Source organism: Sturnus vulgaris, unplaced genomic scaffold (assembly GCF_052056855.1).
Source record: "Sturnus vulgaris isolate bStuVul1 unplaced genomic scaffold, bStuVul1.hap1 Scaffold_195, whole genome shotgun sequence".
Taxonomy (NCBI): domain Eukaryota; kingdom Metazoa; phylum Chordata; class Aves; order Passeriformes; family Sturnidae; genus Sturnus; species Sturnus vulgaris.
In genome coordinates this window covers 6,606,098-6,629,231 of record NW_028276170.1, presented here as the reverse complement: position 1 = coordinate 6,629,231, position 23,134 = coordinate 6,606,098, and the positions used below count along the sequence as shown (strand labels likewise).

At 52.2% G+C, this 23,134-nt stretch overlaps 1 pseudogene; it reads left to right on the top strand.

Moving 5' to 3' along the window:
- Positions 1 to 5,571: 5,571 nt before the first annotated feature.
- LOC148218038 (uncharacterized) overlaps positions 5,572 to 23,134 on the top strand; it is a 55,045-nt pseudogene continuing 37,482 nt past the window's right edge.

The following is a 23,134-nucleotide window of genomic DNA, read 5'->3' as shown; positions in this document are numbered from 1 at the left end:
ACCAAATCACAGCAGCACAAGGAAAAGGGAAAGAAATCTCTCCAACGCCTTCCCCCCACCCAACGGGGATCACCAGACCACGGATCACCAGGGCTCTGCCCAACGGGGGTCACTGGGGATCATCCAACACCGATCCTCCCATGGGGGATGGAGCTGGAGCAGAGCACGAAGCTCTTCCCACACTCGGGACACTCACAGGGCTTCCCTTAGTGGTGACTCCGTTGGCGTTTGGTCAAGGCTGATCTCGGTGAGAAGCTGTTCCCACACTCCCCACACACGTAGGGCCTCTCCCCAGTGTGGATCTTGTGGTCCTTGATGCTGTGGGGGTTCTTGCTGAAGCTCTTCCCGCCTTCCAAGCACCAGCAGGGATATTTCCTAGTTTGGATCTCCTGGTGCCGGATCAAGTGGGAGCTATGGGTGGAGCTCATTTCATGTACGAAGCTCTTGTAGGGTGTCTCAGTTTGAGAGATGGTTTTTAAGAGGACACTCTGGAGTGAGTGTCATCTCCTCTACAGGTTTCCAATAATCCCTTTCCACCAACACGAAATTAATATTAATAGAATAAAGTGGAAAACACTTCAACAGTTTATTAACAAACAGCAAGCCCACAGGGCAAGGGGGAAAAAGTAAATAACTGCTAGATATTAAATTGTCAGATCTTATCCCACACAGACACCTGGGACAAAAGACCCAAAATGCCAGAGAAATCCCCGCTCACAACACACGGTACAGCCGCCGGCTTCTCCCCCAGGGGAAAAACCAACCAGGGGCTGTCCCGAAGGAGATGAAAGCCCGGGGCTCGCCTGCCCTTGAGCTCCGCCCCAGCCGGACTCCGCGGGCACGGTCCCGGCAGGCGAAGCAGCGGGGCTGAAGCCTCGGGCTGTTTTCTCTCCCGGCTCGGCCCGGCTCGCAGCGGCTTTGGGCTGCAGCGGCGCCGCTCCGCTCCTGCCGGCGCGGAGCCCCCGGGCTGCGACACAGCAGCTGCTCAGTTCGCCTCCAGGCACGGCAAGGCTGCCCCTGCAGCCTCTCCGAGCCAAGAAAAGGGAAAAAATCCTTTGTTTGCTTGGGGCAAAACCGCTTCTCAGGCAAACAGAAACCCACGGTGCACAGAGAGAGCCGCGGAAAACCCGAGCAGCGAGGCTTCAAAACGCCCGCGGAATGAACAAGGAGCCTCTCCCCGCCCCGGCCCCGCACACATCCCCTCCCGGGCTGCCGGGGTTTAGATACGATAACCATTCTTTGGGCACAAAGCAGAGGATCATGGAATTACCATCACAATAACTCACTGCAAGAGATTCTTGTATACAATAACCACATGTAAATATCTATCTATAAAAGCATGTACTGAACTCTGGATACAGCAATGTGCTCTAGGACAGGAGCGGAGAGGATGAACGGAAACCAGGAGAGATGGGGAATGTACGGACACAGCAAACCCTCCAAGGGCTTTAAACTCATTCCCAGCTTTTCCGTGTTTCAAGGGCATTGACTGATGGATTTGAATGAACTGAGATGTCACTGTGAAAAGCAGAGCAGTCTGGAACCAGACACTGCTGCTGGAGTCAAAGTCTGGACTTGTCACATCTCAGATTTGAAAATACATTGAATAAAAAACTCCATTTCCCACGACCTTTCCCAGCACGTACCTCTTCGCACATTACAAAATACAATGGAATTATTTCTATAGGGTAAAAAATAAAGTAAAATGAACATTGAAAAAGATAGAAAGTCACGTTGAGAAATACAATATGAAGTGTGTCTAGAAAAGCCGGCTGTGATTTCTCAGGTATTGGGCTCAGTGTCAGCTCCGAGCCGGGCTCTGTCTCCCAGGTGCCCAAGTGCCCGGGCCAGCTCTGAGCAGCCTCTCCCGGCTCTCCAGCCCGGCTTTGCCCCGGCTCTGCCCCGGGCAGGCACTCGGTGTTTCCGTGGTGCCCCTGCCCCGCTCAGCTCCCCGTGCCCTGCAAAGGCGCCGAGGCTGCGCTCGGTGCCCCTGGGTGTCACTGAGCGAGGCACTGACGAGCCCCGGTGCCCGGGCACAGCCCTGAGGGACACCCCTCGTCCCCGGCCTCCCGCGGGACACGGAGCCACTGCCCACAAGGCCCTGGCACGTCCGGCCCGGCCAATTCCTCCTGCCCCGGCCAGCCCGGGCTGCAGCCCCAGGGCTCTGCAGGCCGGGGCTGGGGCTGCCGGCTCCCACCGTGGCCAAAGCCTCCCAGGGCTCTGGCCACGCCAGGGGCTACAAGGCCACGAGGCCGGGGCTGCTCCGGGCCGCTTCCAGGCTGTCCCTCTGCTCTTGAGTGCCGGGGGTGGCCCTTTGTGACACGGGCGTGTGTCAGGGCCCTCGGTGATGCGGGACATTGTGGTGCTGTCATGAATGAGAGCGTTTGAGATCGCTTAAATATCGGTGACAAATGCATGAACAAAAGTCAGATTTAATATTAAGCGACAAAGCACAAGTTCGGTGGCAAAATTCACTCTACTGCCTACAGGACAGGTGAGGCACAACAAGACAAGAACAACACCAAATAAAATCCATGCAATCAGAACAGAAATTAACTGGGAACTCTCTAGGGGAGTGTGGGTGGGTGTGTGCTGTGTTTAGGTGCATGCAGGGATTAAAAGGAACACGGCCTAAAAACATTTGAACTTCTACCTTAATCTGTAACTTAACTTATACCTTAGGCCTAGCAATTCAACAGAGGAACAACACCAAATTTATACCTAACTTAACTTATAACTTACCATTAACAATTCCACAGAGCAGTAACAATTAACAGCATTTAACCTAACTTACAGCTGTAACTTCCAAGTTGTACTTAGCAACTTAATACAAAATCAACACTTATGATTACATTTAAGAACTTATCAAAACACTTAGCATTTAACAGCATTTAAGTATGTTCATAACTATAACTGAACCTTGCTTACAGGCCTAACTTAGATATCCAAGGTACTTCCACATCTAGGAAAGCTGTATTTCTCCCAGATTTGCTATAGCATATGTTCAGGGGCGCACACACACAGACAGGAACAGTCAGTGCAGGCAATTCCCCCCAGAGCTCAGTGAAATCCTCCTTTCAGATGTTTTTGCATCTCCCACTGGCCGAAGGATGGGGCCTTGAGCAGTGAGGGTATGGGCCCAGGACACGTCGTGTTTCAGCGACCCTCCAGGCACAGCAAAGCCGAGGGTTTGCTGGCTCTGAGAGGCCCCTCAGAGGGAGACTGCTGGTCACAGCCCACGGTGGCCCAGGAGAGCTCAAAGGTCTCCTTTTGGATTTCTGCTGACAGGGTCACAAGAGAGTGGGCTCCAGTCATAACCATGTTTCATCTTGACCTCAGTCTGGGTGGGCACTTTCTCTAGAAGTGGGGGAATGCTTCACCACACTGGGATCTCAGGGGTGCCCATGGCCTGAGTGACGCTGGCCCAATGCCAGGCACCCATCAAAGCCAATATGACCCTGCCCCTCCAGCTGCACAGGGGACAGAAAATTTAACAGAGAATTTCTGGGTCAGATTAAGACAGGGAGAGATCGTCCAAAAACAGCAGAACAGGCATCACAGACCCAGCCTGGGAACAGGGAGGAAATTTTTTACCAACCAAATAGCTCAAAGACAAGGAGAGTGAAAAATTCTCTCCAACTCCTTCCCCCCACCCAACACGGATCACCAGGGCCCAGCCCAACCGGGGTCACTGGGGATCATCCAACACCGATCCTCCCATGGGGGATGGAGCTGGAGCACAGCATGAAGCTCTTCCCACACTCGGGACACTCACAGGACTTCCCTTAGTGGTGACTCCGCTGGTGTTGGGTCAAGTGAGAGCTCCTGGAGAAGCTCTTCCCACACTCAGGACACTCGTAGGGCCTCTCCCCAGTGTGGATGCGCCGGTGCCTGATGAGGGTGGAGTTGAGATTGAATCCCTTCCCGCAGTCGGGGCAGCGGAAGGGCCTCTCCTCTGTGTGAATCCGCTCATGTCGGAGGAGATTGGAGCTGCTCTGAAACCTCTTCCCACACTTGGGACACTCATAGGGCCTCTCCCCAGCGTGGATGCGTCGGTGTTTCTTCAGGTAGGACATCCACCCAAAGCTCTTCCTACATTCCAAGCATGTGTAGGGCCGTTCCCCTGTGTGGATCACCTGGTGCTTCATCAGATCAGAAATCGTCCTGAAGCTTTTCCCACATTTCCCACACTCGTAGGGCTGTTCCCCATTGTGGATCATCTGGTGCCGGATCAGGTGGGAGCTGTAGCTGAAACCCTTCCCACATTCCAAGCACTTGTGCGGCTTCTCCCCTCCAGGAGGCTTCTCCACCAGCTCTGAGCTCTGCCTGGATCTCCGGCCGCCTTCCCGGCTCAGGGAGGGTCCTTCCTCCCCGCAGCTCCCTGGGCTGGGTTTGCAGCCCCTCCTCCTGAGGGATCTCTGGGGCTTTTCCTCCTCCTCCATCTGCCCACACCTTCGGAATGACAAGTCCTAGTTTGAGGAAAAGAACAAGATAAGAGGTACTTGGGCTGGGGGCTTCTCCTTTCCCAAGATCATCTCAGGAAGTCACTATGCATCTTGTGTCTGTGTGTAAGAACCTTCAAAACACCAAGATTCAGCCCAAAAATCCTCCAAAGATCAAGATACACCTCAAACCCCACCCCCCCAAACAGCAAGACTGGGCCAAAATCCTCTCCAAAATAGAAAGATTAAGGCCCTGCAAATAAACTAAATCACCAACAGCCCAATAAAGCTCAGAAACACTAAGATTCATCCCTGTGAAAATCGTGGAACCCTCTCCCCTGTCACCTGCTGCATGTGGGGGGAACAACACTCCTAGGGCTGGAGGGGAGGCTGCACATACAGGGAAGGGGGGAACCTTGTGCTGCTTCCCGTTTCTGCTCATCCTCCTCCTCTGTTTTCGCCAAATGTCCTCACACTCGTCTTCCTCCTACTATTCCTGCTCCTCCTGCACAATCCCACCTTCTTTTCCCACGTGCAGTATTTGACCATTTTGTGCTTCAACCCTGCTTCTCCTTCCCTTCTCCTGCTGCCCCCAGGCCCAGCACCCACTGCCGGCTCCCTCTTCCCCCCAAACCCACAGCATCCCAGCGCAGGGGCAGCGATGGAGCTGGGGCAGCTCGGGCTGGGGCAGCGCTGGGCTCTCGGCCGCTCCCGCCCGCACTCGCTCCCCACTGCAGCCGCTGCCGCCACCACAGCGCGGGGGGGCCCGGCCTTGGCGCTCCCCCCCTCCCACCTCCCCAAATTCCCCTGCCGGGGGGCGCTGGGGCCAGGAGACAGACGAGTGACAGATCAGGGGGGCTGGGAAGAGTCGGCAGCCATAGAGCACTGAAAATCTCACCAGTGACTACAGTGGGATCTTCGGGGACTAAACATGGCAGGGCACCCGTGGAGGGTAGAAAGGGAAAGCCAGGAAGGGCTCCCAGCAAAAGGGATGATGATCCCAAAATATCTCTGAAGGGTCCCTTGGGAGCATGTGGAGGGAGTTTGCATATTCATCCAGAGGTAACCAAGGACATGGACAGCCAGGGGGGCAATAAGGGAATTCCAGAAGGGATTTAGACAACCGCGGATGGATGATGAAGTGTAGTGTGCAGGAATATGGCTCAGGCAAGAAGCAGCAGGATTTCTATGTTGGAAGAAAAAGGTTGATGGAACAGAGGAGAAAAATACTGAGGATGGGGATGTTTCTCAGCAGGCTCTTATCCTCAGAAGTTGCCAGCTGATGCAGATCCTTTGTATCCCCGGTTGCCAGGACAGGCACACAAGGAGGTCAGGATTGCAGGGGGTTTCTCTGTGCTGGGCAGCGGCAGGAGCGGGTGCAGAGGGGCGGCACCGGGAGCACGGGCTGGGGGCCTGTGGGGAGCTGCGGGGCCGGGCCGGGGCTGTGGGGCAGCCGGGGCTCAGCGCCGGGCGCTGCCTGAGCCCAGCACCCCCCGGCAATTGCAGGCCCGGCAGTGGCCCCCGGCCCCCAGGAGGCTGCGGGACGCCCCGGCCGCTGCCCGGCCCCGTGGAGCTGCCGGCCCTGCCCGCCGGGGGGGCCGCGTTTGGACACTGCGGCAGGACAGGCACCGGCTCTGGGATACGGGCTGGCCACGGCAGCCACAGCACAAGGAGCAGCAGCACGAAGGAACAGCTGGGAAATGGGCATTGGACGTGCAAGCATCGAGATCAGCTTTTAAGCATTTTCCTTGGGTCACTGCAGAAAGGAATGATTTAGCAGAAAGCTCAGCAGCTGTCAGAGGATGAGCACCCCCAGGCACTGAGGGGGCTGCAGGAGGGGCAGAAGAAGCCCCTGGAGCACTTGGTCACAAAGGCACAGCAGGGGAATGCAAGAAGGGATGAGGAAAAGGCCAAGGGGAAGGCAAAGGCCATGGCAGAGTTTCTACAGCCCCTGAGGGATGAACCCCAGGGCCCAAGGGGGCCCCAGCACCCAGGGGCTCTCACATCCTTACACCATCTTCAACCAGGTGCCCTCCTCACACTGACACCATTCAGGAATTGATGGCAAAGATGCTTTCTGGGGATGCACACTTACACAGGGTGGTAAACTGGATTTTGCCTTTGAGTGAGAACAAGAGGTAGAAGGGAAAATGGAAAAGACATGGACGGTCCTTCTGCAGGGATGCAGGGAAGCACCAGCCTTATTGGGGCAAACCTTGCAGAAAATATCACAAGAATTTACCCCACCCCCAGGGATTGGGTTAATGCAGGATGTGGATGACTTGCTGCAAATCAGGAGGACAAGAAGCGGTAGAAGAAGCCTCTGTGAAATGGCTGAATATTCAGCCTAAAAATAATCTTTCAGTATTTGAAAAAAAAAAAGACCAAATGCTAGAGAAAAGAGTTAAATATTTGTGAGATATTTTGTCTGAAGGTTTGTGGTATCTTGAACTAGAGGGGGTCAGGGGAGTCTCAGAAGTCATCCAGGACTGAAAAGGAGGTGCAAGAATTCTGAGCATTAATAGGAAACTGCAGGACCTGAATTGAGAGTTCTCTGTTCTACCCATAACATTGTATCACTTTCTAAACCCCAATAGCCTCAAGGTTGGGGTATGGACAGAAGAAAGGGAACAAAAGCTGAGAAAATGAAAACTAACAAAATGATTGGTGCCACAGCTATGACTATTCCAGACTCAGGAAAGAAATTGGGATTCTACGTGTGTTATAAGTACATATTATATTATTGTCTTTTTGCAAATATTAAAATGAATGCTATCTCTTGGAAAACTTTGCTGTATGAACATAGTTTATTTTAGCTCTGCGATTAACAGAACTTAGAAATAGTTGTGGTAAATATATTTTTTGTAATTACAACATTTTGATGTAAAAAACTTTTCTTCATGTAACTAACTCAGAGAATGGTAAAAAAGATAATCAGGAAATTCTTCACATTCCTGGATTATGGGACACCAGAATCCCAGGAAGGAAAAAATAACGATTTACAGGTCTGGGGATGTTGCCCGATGCTCCAAACAGAACACAAACTAACAGAGTGTCAGTTTATGCGGTGCTTTATTCAGGGCCCGGGGAACCTGCAGACTAGCGTCCAAAGTCAGGGTCCCACAGTTCCCTTTTTCGTCAAGTTTTTTATACCTTTTTACAATGTAGTCCACGTGCAGAGGTACACATTCTTCAAGACAATACAGATACATAAATCTTGTAGATATCATTCCTAAAAGTTATAAATTTTGCATGCTTGTCTATTCAAAACTATAGGCTACCCCCCTTTAATTCCCCCTTGCATGTTTTCCCATCACCAGAACCCTTTATTTATTATTATACTTTAGCCTTATCCTGAAAGTTTCTAGATGTTCTTATATGCTCCACTAAATTCTTTAATTATCTTTAATTATTGTTTCCACAGTCCCCAGCTCATTCCCAGGGCTGGTTCCCAGGGCCTGTCCGACAACTGCAGTTTTCTGAGCCTTAGCATGACTACTACTATATCTACATTAGTCCTTTTTCTCATTATTTCGGTATCAGGGAGAATGATTCAGAATAATGCATGAAGGTCTATGAATATGCAACATGTTGCTGCATTTAGGAAGTGTTTTCTGAGTCAGTGTGTGCCCTTGGCTGAAGGCCAAGCATCCGGCCATTATAACCTTTGGCCAGAGCCAGGGCAGATATTCAATTCTCTCCCTTGGAATTGATCTTTGCAATTCCTTACCCTGGGAATTCTCCACCTAGTGCGGGCTGGAGATAAGGGATGGATATTTCAAGCAGTCTGGGGCCAGAATCCTGTCTCTTGTGAAATCTCTGCCACAGGAAGCTGGGCTGGCACAGAGCCTGCCTTGGCACTTTGCTGTTCACAGCATCCACCCAGGACTCTGCCTCTCAATTACACTCACACACTGGGCTGCCTGCGATTCCATTGTTGGAAAGTATACCAAATTTAAAAATTTTTTTTATATTCCATTTTACTAGTCAGGCTCGGTTTGCCTTTCTCTCAGGAAAGAAATTTTAAAAGGTTTTTTTAAGGGATGTGGCACCACTCAAGAGAGATGAGTTTAACATCTCAACAGACTGGGAATAGCCCAAAAGATTCCCACAAAGATAACGACATTCAACAAAACATCAACAAAACACCAGCAAACATCAAGGAACACCCACCCCAGACACTGCCCCTGGCCCAGATGGAGACACCTGGTCTGGAAAAGACTGAGAAGGAAATCCAGGAATGCGGATCTAATTAACATCAGAAGAGGAGAAATCCGTGTGCAATAGGAAACCAAACACTAAGAACTACACAACTTTAAAGCAATGAACACTAAACCGATGGATTTCAATGGGTTCGGACTGTAAAAAGTTAAGGGAAAATCTAGTAAAACTCACATGTCATGGAATGATTTTCTCTGCACACCCGGGCTATGTGTGGATGAAATTACTTCTGTTGCACATCCTGACCAGAATCAACTACTGCCTTAACTCTCTAACACTAAAGATATTGTTGGAGAGTTTTTTATTGTCCTTGCAGTTTCAGTGACAAGATTACACCATGAGAAAAATTTTTCACATTAATCCTACTTTTAGATTGTCAGTTAGGTTTGGGCCAGGGGTGTGACAAGCAATTTTCACTGCTAGGAGAAGAGGCAGAAAAGACTTGATTGCATTGGAATATTTTTCTATATATTTGTGGTGGCTCTTAATGACGGCAGAATTTTGGAATGGATCTTTAGAAGCTCACCTTTAAGTTGCATTTTGCAAACCTAGAAGAGTACAAATAGTGAGGCTTTAACGCATAAACTGTTAATAAAAAATCGTTAAAAAAAATAATAAAGAAAAATAAAGCAGATTGTGAGGGTGGACGTGTGAATCACCTAAAGGCTGCTCTGGAAGAAAATCCTAGTTCCAGGCAGCCAGGAGAGGAGTTTTAGAAATGCAAATTAACATTGCTCTGGAGAAGTGTGGACAATGCCCAAGGGCCTTCTTACCTGGGGGAGGAATTTCCCTGAGTCCATCTGCCCCTCACCCCCAGCTCTGCCCGCTTGCACAGATGGAATTTGCACAACTAAAGGCAGAGCCCATAGTGAGGATATCTGACTGCAACAGAAATTGGTTAAGCTGCAAAGGGAAACAGCAAACGGAGAATATTGAGCAAATTTCATGAAAAAAAGTGTGTGGGGGGGGGGGATCATCCCTCTCCCCAAAGCAATGAGGTGTTTTTGCTAGTCCAGAGAAATCACTTGGGAATCCAAACATTTTATCATTTCATAAGATAAAAGTGTTCAATTGATGCAGACCTGGCTGGAGGGAGCACCCCAAAAAGGGAAAAAGATGAACGGCCACCAGAACAAATCCTACAACACCATGGACCAGCCCCTGGGATCCCTAACGAATTCCTATCAGGACACAGAAAATCCATCCATAATTTGAGTGGCAGAATTAGGTTAAAAAGTATCCTTGAAATAATAACCAAGGAGACAGCTCCAGCTCCTGACCTTCCTGCTGACCAAGCCGCTGAAATGAGGAACGAGACATTTCACCATGGGGTGGGATCAGATTATCTACTTACAGAAGAAGGAGGAGTTTGTGGAAAATTAAGTGACACAAACGGCTGTTTGCAAACAGATGATAACCGAAAAGTGGTGAAACAGATAACAAAGGAAATAAGAAAGTAGCTCGTATTCCGGAGAAAGGATGGGAATGGGACAAATTTTCGTGTTTCTCTGTCTGACCACGGCTTAAACGAATGCTGCTCCTCCTCTGACCTGCTGCAGCAACTCTCAGCTTTTTACCATGCACGACACCTTGCACCAAAGAGGATGCAGGAAAAGAGATTGAGTCAATGGAAATTAAAAGTTTGTAAAGGCAATTCTTGAGAAAATGAGAAAAGGAAGGATTGAAAGCAGTAAGATTAATATCGTAGTAGGAGTGAATATTAAGAGGGACATGCAGTAGGTGGATCGGGAAGTCTGAACCTTCCAAGTATCTCAGCCAGAGGGGAATGGGAGAGGGAGATGCAGACGGGAAAATGAGGATAAAAAGGAGGCTGCGTTTTAGAGACCGCATGGCAAATGCCGCATGGCCTCTCTCTTTGTTCATCAATAAAGTCACTTTTACAGGACTCCTCTGTCTCCTGCGGGCACACAAACCTCTGGCCACGGGAATTTTCCCGCACAGCCCCGGGCACAGGGCAGACACCTCTGTGCCACCCACAGCAACCGGGACGAGCCAGCGCTGCTCCGGCACCGGCTCCTGCCGAGGCCCCAGCGGGAAGGAGACCGCGGGCAGCCGCTCCCGCAGCGCCCTCAGCCCAGCGCCAACACGGGCCGGCACCGGCACAACCAACCCGCCAGAGCCCCCTGCCGCCCCCTCGGCCCGCAGCGAGCCCCGAGCCCCCGCACAACCGAGCGCGGCTCCCACCTGCGCTGGGGCCGCCTCCGAGCTCCGCCGCCGCCTGTGGCTGAGGAATTCGATGGGATGTGTTGCCTTAACCTTTCTGACCACTCCCAGCCCATCTATGCCAGCATTCAAGCCCTCAAAGAAGGTGTGAATAAACTTCGGGTAGATAATGGGTACGACTGGCTGAACTGGCTCTTAGGGAACTGGGGACTCACTGGCTGGGTCAGGAATTTAGTTAAAATAGGTTTGTATGTATTAGGCATCATATTATGCATTGAAGTAGTTATTCCTTGTATTTTACAGTGTGTTAAGAATTTAATCGACAAATCGCTTAAGAGTGTATTTTTAGTTAAAAGAAAGGGGGGAGGTGTGGATATGGGTAATGCAAATGAGACTGATAGTACTGCAGATTGAATCAGCAAATGCAGCCTGACAACGAGGATGCCTGGCAAGAGGAAACCGAGACCTGACTGCAAGAGGACTGGATCAAGTCTGGGTTATGGGAAATAAGATTTTACTAAGTCCAAATGTAAAGTTTGTCTATGTGAGAGTTTGTTTGTGTAAGGTTTGTCTAAGTGATTGCAGTAAAATATTACCAGCCTTCCTGTAAATGGTATATAAGCACATGTAGTGCTCAGTAAAAACTGGATTTTGATCACCATTCAGTGTCCCCATCTCTCTCTCATCGTCGATAGTTCAAGTACTCCCAGTGGGGTCCTGGAAAGAGAATGGTGGCACATCTACTGCCTGCTACCCCCCTCTAGGCAATATTCAACTGTTTAGTTCACAGACTCATCTTCCAGCACTCTTAGTGGGGTCAGCAGAGCCACTTCCCACTGGTGGGGGCAAAGAGCACCCTCTGTGCCTTTGTGGTGGGAGCAGACAGTGTTGTCTCAAAGGAAAGGTCAGAGAGAGACCAAGCTGGACCTCTGCCTCCTGCCTCTCACCCCACAAGGGCAGGAGGGCACAAAACTGAACACATTTTTTTTTGGACACATCTTTCCCTTGAGCTTGACTAGTTTGAAAGAGAGGATTCATAAGATTTCTTGAGGATCACTGCCAGTGCACAGCACACATGGCATCCCTCACCCTTTACATCATCCTGGGATGGAGAGGTAGGAACCAACCACAGCCCTACCCCACTGCTCCAGAAGCCAAAATCCCCATGCAAGCATTTAGTTATGGCCTTCTTAGAGAACCACATTCCCACGTGAGAGCCCTCCCGCACAGCCGGGCTGGTTCTCCACCCTCGGCCGCGCTGTCCGCGCCACCTCTGGGCTGGCGAACGCCGGGAGTTGCTGGGCTGGGTTTGATGGCCCCGCTCAGCGCTTTCGGCCGCTGCTCACGCGGCACCCTCGCGATTTTCGCTGGCAATCAATGCAGATTGGCCAGGAAAATCCAGAAAGCAAAAAATAGAGACCAAGGGCATTCCAGAAGGGGTTTCCTGCAGCCAGACACACAGCAGCAGTTTCCAGGAGCTGTCACTTGCTAGTCCACGGCTTTAAGGATGCTGTGGTGGTGCTACAGGAGAAGACCCTTGGGTGTTGTGCTGAAACAGGTTCCTGCAGAAGAAAAGGTGATGTTCCTATGTGCAGGGAATTCTGTGGTATCAGCAGTGGAGGAGCAGGGTGAGGAAGATCTCCAGCCTTGGGGTATTTCTGCAAGAGCCTTCACCCCTGCCAGAGCCTGGGTGAGAGCAGCCAGAGTGCAGAGGGAGGCAGCCCTTTGGACAGGCGTCCCTGCTCCCTCAGAGCCACGGCTATGAGACAAACAGCCTCATCCCTGAGGATGCAGATGGGCAGGAAATGCCTGGAAGTAAAAAGGGGAGCCCAGACTTCTCCAAGAAGCTGATCCCAGAGGCAAGTGTCCCGGCAGGAAGTGTCCTGGAGCCACTTGTGTTCAGCCTACAGTCAGTTCCCAGAACGCTGTCCCTGTTCCAGTGGGGAACCCCCCACACTTTGCAGCGGGAAAGATTCACATGAAACCAAGGAGGCTCTTGCATCTGCAGGAAGCTTCTCCCCTCTACTAGTGAGATGGCCTCTGACTACCAGGAATGTGTTACAGATTAAGATCTGATCTTCTTCGGAGCATTAGTGTTAAATACATTAGGATTTTCTCGGAGGAGACTTGTCAGAATGTTCCCACTGTTTTGGATTTGACTGGTGTGATAATTGATAAAAGATTCGTGTTAATTACAAAAGCATTGGGGTTTTTCTAAACCAGTATACTAAGCTCTGAAGTGAGGCATGGACACTAGATAATGGAAATTATATGATAAAATAATTCTGTTTAAAATCACCTTGTTATGTTATATTATGTTGTATTATGTTACATTATATAATATGTTATGTTTTCCAAATGAGTTGTATCAGCTACCACCTTGCAAAATCAGACTTCCCAATAGCCCTTCCTGCCTTTGTCTAATCAATACTGCTTATCTCAAAAACCAGACTCCCAGAACTTCCCTGGTGATTATCTACAAGGACCAGATGGCTATCTGTGACTGATTATCACCCGAACGCTTTGTGTAAGGATGTTTATTCAACCACCACTGCTTATGACAACAAAAATCCAAAAAATTGTTGACTACAATGAGAAACCACAGTATAAGAAGAGGCTGCAAACCAAGGTTGGGTGGAGCGTGGAGTGGGCGGTGACCCCTCGCGTTCCCCAGCGCGCTGCTTGCTCTTTCTATATCAAATAAAGCAATCTAAATTTTGCTGAATATCGAGACTTTTGTCTCTCATTTATAACAATTTGGTGCCGAAACCCGGGACGTCCTTGGAGCCCTGAGAGGCACTGCGATTTCGGGGAGGTGCCCCACTGCTGTGGCCCCGGTTCGTCAGTGATTCTCGGGACCCATCGACGTCCCGCACCATAGAGACTGAGCAAGGAACATCTCCCCGGGAGACCGCGGCAAAATCACCTGGAATTCTCGTGCACGAAGAGCCAGACAGGAGCATCGGACTGTGAGTATCTGTGTGGTTTGGTGGGGATGACTGTGTGCTTGCCTGAATGGGACGTGGCCTTTGCTGCGAAGGGAGAGTGGAGTCCTTCTATCCGCGTTTCCAGCATCCCGCGAGGGACCTGGCCGGTGACCGGACGAAGCGAGTGAGCACAAAGGGAGAGACTGCTTTTCTTGTCCTAGCCCAGGTAGAGGCTGGGTCCTTTCCATCCTAGCCCAGGTAGAGGCGGGACCCGGGGAGGGGGGGAAGGGGGAGGAAAAGAAAAGCAGATGGCAACACACCAGTCACGGAGGGAGAAGGGAAAAGCTGCTTTTCCCATCCCAGCCCAGGTAGAGGCGGGTTCCAGTCCCTCCTGACCCAAGGAGAGGCAGGGGTTCGGGCGGAACACATGAGCCTGCATCAGGCCATTGATCGTACTCTCCTAATGTCTAAGTTTGTTGGTGACAGAACCCAGTATTTCTCGGCTGCTGTCAGCACTAACCATTGCAGTACAGGTGGTGTATTGAGATGGCCCCAGGTTTGCCATCTGCCCTGTGCACCTGACCTTGTCAGGGTCATTGTCATGCTGTCCATCCCTCCCAAAGAGCACCTCCAGCACTGCCACTTCTCTCAGCTGTTGGATCCCTTCCTCAAGGGTCTTCCAGCACATTCTATGATGGTGCTCCTGCATTCTCTCTCTGTGGAGAAACTTCTCTATTACACTCATTAAAAGCCATTCCCAGAGGGAGAGGGGCCATGTTGGGCACCAAAAATCTGTCCTGGTTTTAAAAAGGACAGGTTGTGCTGGAGAAGAGCAGGGCCTTCCCTGGAAATGGAGCTAATAAATCCCTCCCTCTGAATTAGTATACTTTTGGAATTATGGGGATTTCAGGCAAAAATACGGGGATAGGAATAACAGTTCTTTACTAGTATGTGTATATATATATAACAAGGCAAACAAAACAACAACAACTAAGTAATTAACAGCAAATAGAAGACAGGAACCCAGAAACAGTTTTTCTGTTGTGGACACCTTTCCCCTCTGCTGCAGTTAGCCTCCCAGTTGGCAGTCAGTGCCAGCCGGCTCCCGGTGGGCAGGGGCAGATGCGGTGATCCCGTGTGGCTGCAGGAGTGCTGGGTGTGATGGCGGCTGTGTCCTGGGTGGAAAGGGCGGAGGAAAGACTCTGCTCATGGATCCTTGGAGGCAGTGTCAGTCCCAGTGCTCCAACAAGATGTGTGGAGGTGGCAGGCTGAAGTGCGAGGGTGTCCAAGCAGGAGGGTGCAGGGTCCCACAGCCGAGGAAAGGCAGCTCCCGGCGTTGGGATGGCAGGGCGAGGTTTTCCAGTGGCCATCCTTCTCCGAGCCAAACGAGCGAGAGAGCGAGCAGCTGCACACACCTCTCCTTTACCTGCCCCTGATCTCGCGGTGTTCTCCCTCTTCTCCCCCATCCCCCCTGCCCTACGAGAGAAACTCCAAAAACGGTCAGAGAGTCTCCCCTATCACTAGCCATCTTAGCATGGGAAAAAATTCCAGACAGTGAGGCATGGAAAAAAACGAAAAATAACAACCCCCAACAGAAACTTAACCCAAACTTTACTGAAACAAGCCCGCATTGGCTGCCTGTCACTGCGGTGTCGCTGCTGACGTGTCCCTTTACCCAGTCAGCTCTCTGATCATGTGGTGTCCACGCATCTCCCCAGCCCATCAGTGCCTCACACACGAGGTGACCACCAAGCCACTCTCCGGCCATCTGACCCGCAGCTGAGCCCTTCCCAGAGTGCCCGCACCCGCAGGGAGCGCAGGGCTGGATTTGGCCGCCAGAGAGTTGGTGACCCTCGTGAGATCCTCGGTGCATTTAGTTCCTACAGGAGTGTGGGGACCGCTGGGAAATGATCTGCATGCCTTGTTAATTGGATGTTCTTCCACCGCTAGCCTGGGGCAGGATCTCTCCCGGTCCTCCTCTCAACTCCCGGGCCTCTCCTCAGCCAATCAGAGAAGGCACCAAAATAATTGAGCCAATCAGAGCGCGCGGCGCTGATGACTCCTCAGGCAGTCCCAGAGCGCCCAGAGCTCCTCACCTGGACTCCACCCGCGCCCCGCCCCCAGCGCCCCCCGCCAGGAGAATTTGGGGCGGGGGGTATCGCGTTTTATCTTCTTTTTTGTTTTTCTAGAGTCGAGATTAAATGCTCGAGAGACGGAATTTCGTGTTCAGATTCAGATATTTATTAATTCTTATCTATATTACAGTGAGTTCTGCAGCACTTACAGCTAACAGGCTAAAAATGGACACGTATCTCTCTCTACAAGGCCTTTTAAGGGCCAATGAGTCCAATTAAAAAAAGACACCATAATAGCCCAAGAACCAATCACCTGTGACCTGCAATGTGGAATTTTCTATCCAATTGGAAAAGTACCACCTAGAGCCGTGAAGACGGTGAAAAAGCAAGAAAACTCCACCCTAAACCCTCCATCTTGTTTTATATATATTAATATATTCTAAAACCCCAAATTCTAAATTTTCCACCATGGAACATTACACACTCCTATTCAAACTACACACCAGTGATTTCAGTTCTATCACTCAATTCTGGAAAGCTTCTTCATGGCTTCTGCTAAACAGCAGTGATTTCCTGGTGGTCAATGCCTGTCAGCACAGAAAGCCCAAACCCCTCAGTTTCCAGAGTTGCAATAGGGGGAGGTGTCAGACCCTGCCTGGGGCTGGCCCTGGGGGGTGTGGCGGGGAACCGGAGCTCTTGGCTACTGTGGGCTGCTGGGGGGGGCTGCTGGGGGGGCACCCCCGGACCTGTGTCCTGCACACACAGCGCTGTTCCAGGAGATGGTTTAGTCCGAGTGTCACTTCATTCACGGCACCGACCGGCTGAGGTTCGTGGAGAGGAACATCTCCAAGCGGGAGCAGTTCCTGCACTTGGGCAGCGATGTGGGGCTGCACGTGGGGACACCTCCTTTGGGGACAAGGCTGCCAGGCACTGGAACAGCGACCCGCAATGGATGGAGTCCAGACGGGCTGCGGTGGACAGGCACTGCCGGCACAACTACGAGTTGTCCAGCCCGTTCCTCGTGGAGCGCAGAGGTGAGCGTGGGGCAGAGCGTGTCCCCTCGGGCCCTGCCCTGGGAATGACCCTGGAGCCCCTCAAAACCTCCCTGGGAATCACCCGAGACACGTCAGCCCTTCTTGTGCCCATCCCCGGGGCCTCCTGCCCCCTCACCCCAAGTGACTCCAGTGGCTCTCCCACTCCATCCCAGTCTCTTCCATTGTCCTCACGGTCCCTCCCAGTGTCACCAGAGTCCCTCCCAATTCCTCTCAGTCCCCAGCCATTCTATTCCCAGTCCACTCCCAGACCTCCACCCTCTCTCCCATTACCCCAATCCAATCCACTCTCTCCCAGTGTTCCTCCACTCTCTCCAATTTTATTCCCAGTCCCTCTCAGTGCCACACCAGCCCTCTCCTGTTGGGGACCTGGTCCTGGTGGCCACCACATGCCCTGAAAGCTCCTGCTGGCCCTGGAACCACCTCACCTGGATCTCAGCAGCGTAGAAATCCATGGAGCAGAGAAGGCAGCTGGGCCCGGTCTGGGAGCTCGAGGGCCACCGTGAGATGGACACACTAGGGGACACTGGAAGAGAGTGGGGACACACTGGGATCAGCTGGGGGGAACAGGGAGGGATTTGAGTGAGCCTGGAGGGGATGGAGAAAGATCTGGAGCTGGAAATCAAGGGTTGGAATTAGGCTGGCTGTGATGGGAAGAGACTGGGAGGAATCCTGGTGAGTCCTGGTGAGACCGGGTAGGGACTGGGAGAGGGTTTGGGGGTCCTGAGGTGGTGGGGGGCAACTGGGAGGGGGTTATGGGATCGTGAGAGGGACAGGAGGAGCGTTGGTGGGTCCTGGAGAGGCTGGGAAGATATTGGGAGGAGGATTTAAGGAGTCCTGGGTGGGTTAGAGGTGACTGGGAGGGTGATTGGAGTAGCTTGGGGTGTCTGTGAGAGATTTTGGGAGGTCTTGACGCCTGTGGACCCCCAGAGATGCTGCCGGACACCGCCAGCAGCAAGGTGCTGATGGGGATCGGGGGCTCCGTGTTGGGTTTCGTCTTCCTGGAGCTGGGGCTCGGCTTCTACCTGTGCAAGAAGGGTGGGGGGAGGGTCCCGGGGGTCGTGTTCCGACCCCGCAGCGTGTGCGCTCCCCATGGGGACCCAGTCAGGTGCTGCCCCCTTTTCTCTGCCCACAGAGCTCCTGACCCAGCAGCTGCTGCAGCCCCTCCCCATGGCCTCGGGTGCGGCCGGGACCCCCCGCTCCGTCCCCACGCTGATTTTGGGGGGGTCGTGTGTTCCCCCCAGACCTACTGTCACTCTGCCCCAGCCTGGCTGCTCCCAGTGTTCCCAGTAAAGTTTCCCAGTTCGCCCCGTCCCGTTTATTGTGGGGCGGGACTGGGAAAGGACTTGGGGGGACCCCGCGGGGGGATCGTGACTGGGCGGGGAGGGTGGGGTCCAGGTGGGGAACACTGGGTGCTGCGGGTCTGCCCGGCAACCGGTGAGTCATCACAGCTGCTCTCTCTCATTGGCTGAATCTTCTTCATCGCATTCTCTGATTGGCTGAGAACAGGCCCGGGAGTTGAGAGAAGGAACAGGAGAGATCCCGCCCCGAGCACCGGCACGGGAACAACAGAGCCAGCCTGGGCACAGCGAGGGAATTTATTACCAACCAAATCACAGCGGGACAAGGAGAAGGGAGAGAAATCTCTCCAACACCTTTCCCCCACCCCACGGAGATCACCAGGACCACGGATCACCAGGGCTCTGCCCAACGGGGGTCACTGGGGATCATCCAACACCGATCCTCCCATGGGGGATGGAGCTGGAGCAGAGCACGAAGCTCTTCCCACACTCAGGACACTCGTAGGGCCTCTCCCCAGTGTGGATGCGCCGGTGGGCAGTGAGGTTGGAGTTGTGCTTGAATCCCTTCCCGCAGTCGGGGCAGTGGAAGGGCGTCTCTTCTGTGTGAATCGGCTCATGGACGAGGAGATTGGAGTTGGTCTGAAACCTCTTCCCACACCTGGGACACTTGTAGGGCCTGTAGCTGGTGTGGATGCGCTGGTGGACAGTAAGGTGTCCCTTTTGCTTGAATCCCTTCCCGCAGTCGGGGCAGTGGAAGGGCCTCTCCTCTCTGTGAATCCGCTCATGTAGGAGGACATGGGAGCTTGTGTAAAACCTCTTCCCACATTTGGGACACTCGTAGGACCTCTCCCCAGTGTGGATGCGCTGGTGTCTTCTCAGGTTGGTGCTCGACTGAAAGCTCTTCCCACATTCCAAGCAGGTGTAGGGCCGTTCCTCTGTGTGGACCACCTGGTGCCGCATCAGGTTGGAGATCTTGCTGAACCTCGTCCCACATTTCCCACACTCGTAGGGCTTTTCCCCAGTGTGGATCCACTCGTGCCGGATGAGCTGGGACCTGTAGCTGAAACCCTTCCCACATTCCAAGCACTCGTGAGGCTTCTCCCCTCCAGGAGGCTTCTCCATCAGTTCTGAGCTCTGCCTGGATCTCCGGCCGCCTTCCCGGCTCAGGGAGGGTCTTTCCTCCTCGCAGCTCCCTGAGCTGGGTTTGCAGCCCCTCCTCGAGAGGGACCTCTGGTGCTTTTCGTCTGCCTCCATCCACTGACGCCTTAGGAATGAAAAATCCTGGTTTGGGGAAAAAACAAGGGGATAGAGTCTTGGACTGGGAGTTCCTCCTTCCCCACGTGCCAGTCAGGAAGACATTGAGCATCTTGTGTCTGTAAGAATCTCCAAAATACCAAGATACAGCCTAAAAATGCTACAAACATCATGACACAGATCAAAACCCCCCCAAACAGCAAGATTTAAACAAGACCCTCTCCAAAATACTAAGGTTCAGCCCCTGAAAAAAACAAATCCCCAACATTTAGCCAGTTAAAGCTCAGAAACACCAATATGCACCCTCTAATAATTGTGGAAGCCCACAGCTCGCCACCCCTCATTTGGTGCATGTGGGGGGGGCAACGCTCCTGGGACTGGGGGAGAGGCTGCAGATACAGGGAGGAGTGGAACATTGCGGTGTTTCCAGTTTCTACCCTCCTCCTCCTCCTGTATCCCTGCTCTTCTTCACAGTTCTCTTCTACATACTACTCCTCCTTCTCCTGCACAATCCCACCTGCTCCTCCCATGTGCAGTATTTGACCATTTTGTTCTCCAACCCTGCTTCTCCTTCCCTTCTCCTGCTGCCCCAAGGCTGAGCACCCACTGCCGGCTCCCTCTTCCCCCCAAACCCACAGCATCCCAGCGCAGGGGCAGCGATGGAGCTGGGGCAGCTCGGGCTGGGGCAGCGCTGGGCTCTCGGCCGCTCCCGCCCGCACTCGCTCCCCACTGCAGCCGCTGCCGCCACCACAGCGCGGGGGGGCCCGGCCTTGGCGCTCCCCCCCTCCCACCTCCCCAAATTCCCATCCAGGGGGGTGCTGGGGCCAGGAGACAGACGAGTGACAGATCAGGGGGGCTGGGAAGAGTCGGCAGCCAGAGAGCACTGAAAATCTCAGCAGGGACTACAGTGGGATCTTCGGGGACTAAACATGGCAGGGCACCCATGGAGGGTAGAAAGGGAAAGCCACGAAGGAATCCCGGAAAAAGGGATGATGATTCCAAAATATCTCTGAAGGGTACCCTGGGAGCATGTTGAGGGAGTTTGCACATTCTCCCTGAGGAAATCAAGGACACGGACACCAAAGGGGGCAATCAGGGAAGTCCAGAAGAGATTAAGACAACAAGGGCTGGATGGTGTTGGTGTGCTGGGAAGGGATTGGGTGAAGGGGAGTATGCAGGAATATGGTTCAGGCAAGAAGAAGCAGCAGGAATCTATGTGGGAAGAAAAAGGATGATGACAAAGACAAAGAAGAGAAAAATACTGAGGATGGGGATGTTTTTCAGCGGGATTTTATCCTCTAAAGGTGGCAGCTGCTGCAGATCCTTTGTATCCCCGGTTGCCAGGACAGGCACACAAGGAGATCAGGATTGCAGGGGGTTTCTCTGTGCTGGGCAGCGGCAGGAGCGGGCGCAGAGGGGCGGCACCGGGAGCACGGGCTGGGGGCCTGTGGGGAGCTGCGGGGCCGGGCCGGGGCTGTGGGGCAGCCGGGGCTCAGCGCCGGGCGCTGCCTGAGCCCAGCACCCCCCGGCAATTGCAGGCCCGGCAGTGGCCCCCGGCCCCCAGGAGGCTGCGGGACGCCCCGGCCGCTGCCCGGCCCCGTGGAGCTGCCGGCCCTGCCCGCCGGGGGGGCCGCGTTTGGACACTGCGGCAGGACAGGCACCGGCTCTGGGATACGGGCTGGCCACGGCAGCCACAGCACAAGGAGCAGCACGAAGGAACAGCTGGGAAATGGGAATTGGACGTGCAAGCATCCAGATTAGCTTTTAAGCATTTCCCTTGGGTCAGTGCAGAAAGGAATGATTTAGCAGAAAGCTCAGCAGCTGTCAGAGGATGAGCACCCCCAGGCACTGAGGGGGCTGCAGGAGGGGCAGAAGAAGCCCCTGGAGCACTTGGTCACAAAGGCACAGCAGGGGAATGCAAGAAGGGAGGAGGAAAAGGCCAAGGGGAAGGCAAAGGCCATGGCAGAGTTTCTACAGCCCCTGAGGGATGAACCCCAGGGCCCAAGGGGGCCCCAGCACCCAGGGGCTCTCACATCCTTACACCATCTTCAACCAGGTGCCCTCCTCACACTGACACCATTCAGTCCTTGATGGCAAAGATGCTTTCTGGGGATGCCCACTTACACAGGATGGTAAACTGGATTTTGCCTTTGAGTGGGAACAAGAGGTAGAAGGGAAAATGGAAAAGACATGGACGGTCCTTCTGCAGGGATGCACGGAAGCACCAGCCTTATTAGGACAAGCCTTGCAGAAAATATCACAAGAATTTACCCCACCCCCAGGGATTGGGTTAATGCAGGATGTGGATGACTTGCTGCAATCAGGAGGACAAGAAGTGGCAGAAGAAGCCTCTGTGAAATGGCTGAATGTTCAGGCTAAAATTAATCTTTCAGTATTTGAAAAAAAAAAAGAGCAAATGCTAGAGAAAAGAGTTAAATAGTTGTGAGATATTTTGTCTGAAGGTTTGTGGTATCTTGAACTAGAGGGGGTCAGGGGAGTCTCAGAAGTAATCCAGGACTGAAAAGGAGGTGCAAGAATTCTGAGCATTAATAGGAAACTGCAGGACCTGAATGGAGAGTTCTCTGTTCTACCCATAACATTGTATCACTTTCTAAACCCCAATAGCCTCAAGGTTGGGGTATGGACAGAAGAAAGGGAACAAAAGCTGAGAAAATGAAAACTAACAAAATGATTGGTGCCACAGCTATGACTATTCCAGACTCAGGAAAGAAATTGGGATTCTACGTGTGTTATAAGTACATATTATATTATTGTCTTTTTGCAAATATTAAAATGAATGCTATCTCTTGGAAAACTTTGCTGTATGAACATAGTTTATTTTAGCTCTGCGATTAACAGAACTTAGAAATAGTTGTGGTAAATATATTTTTTGTAATTACAACATTTTGATGTAAAAAGCTTTTGTTCATGTAACTAAATCAGAGAATGGTAAAAAAGATAATCAGGAAATTCTTCACATTCCTGGATTATGGGACACCAGAATCCCAGGAAAGAAAAAATAATGATTTACAGGTCTGGGGAGAAGGATTCTGAATAATGCATGAAGGTCTATGAATATGCAACATGTTGCTGCATTTAGGAAGTGTTTTCTGAGTCGGTGTGTGCCCTTGGCTGAAGGCCAAGCACCCGGCCATTATAACCTTTGGCCAGAGCCAGGGCAGATATTCAATTATCTCCCTTGGAATTGATCTTTGCAATTCCTTACCCTGGGAATTCTCCACCTAGTGCGGGCTGGAGATAAGGGATGGATATTTCAAGCAGTCTGTGGCCAGAATCCTGTCTCTTGTGAAATCTCTGCCACAGGAAGCTGGGCTGGCACAGAGCCTGCCTTGGCACTTTGCTGTTCACAGCATCCACCCAGGACTCTGCCTCTCAATTACACTCACACACTGGGCTGCCTGCGATTCCACTGCTGGAAAATATACCAAATTTACAGTTTTTTACATTTCATTTTACTAGTCAGTCTCGGTTTGCCCTCAGGAAAGAAATTTTAAAAGGTATTGTTTATGGACTGTTAGACCACTCAACAGAGATGAGTTTAACATCTCAACAGACTGGGAATAGCCCAAAAGATTCCCACAAAGATAACAACATTCAACAAAACATCAAGGAAACATCAGCAAACATCAAGGAACACCCACCCCAGACACTGCCCCT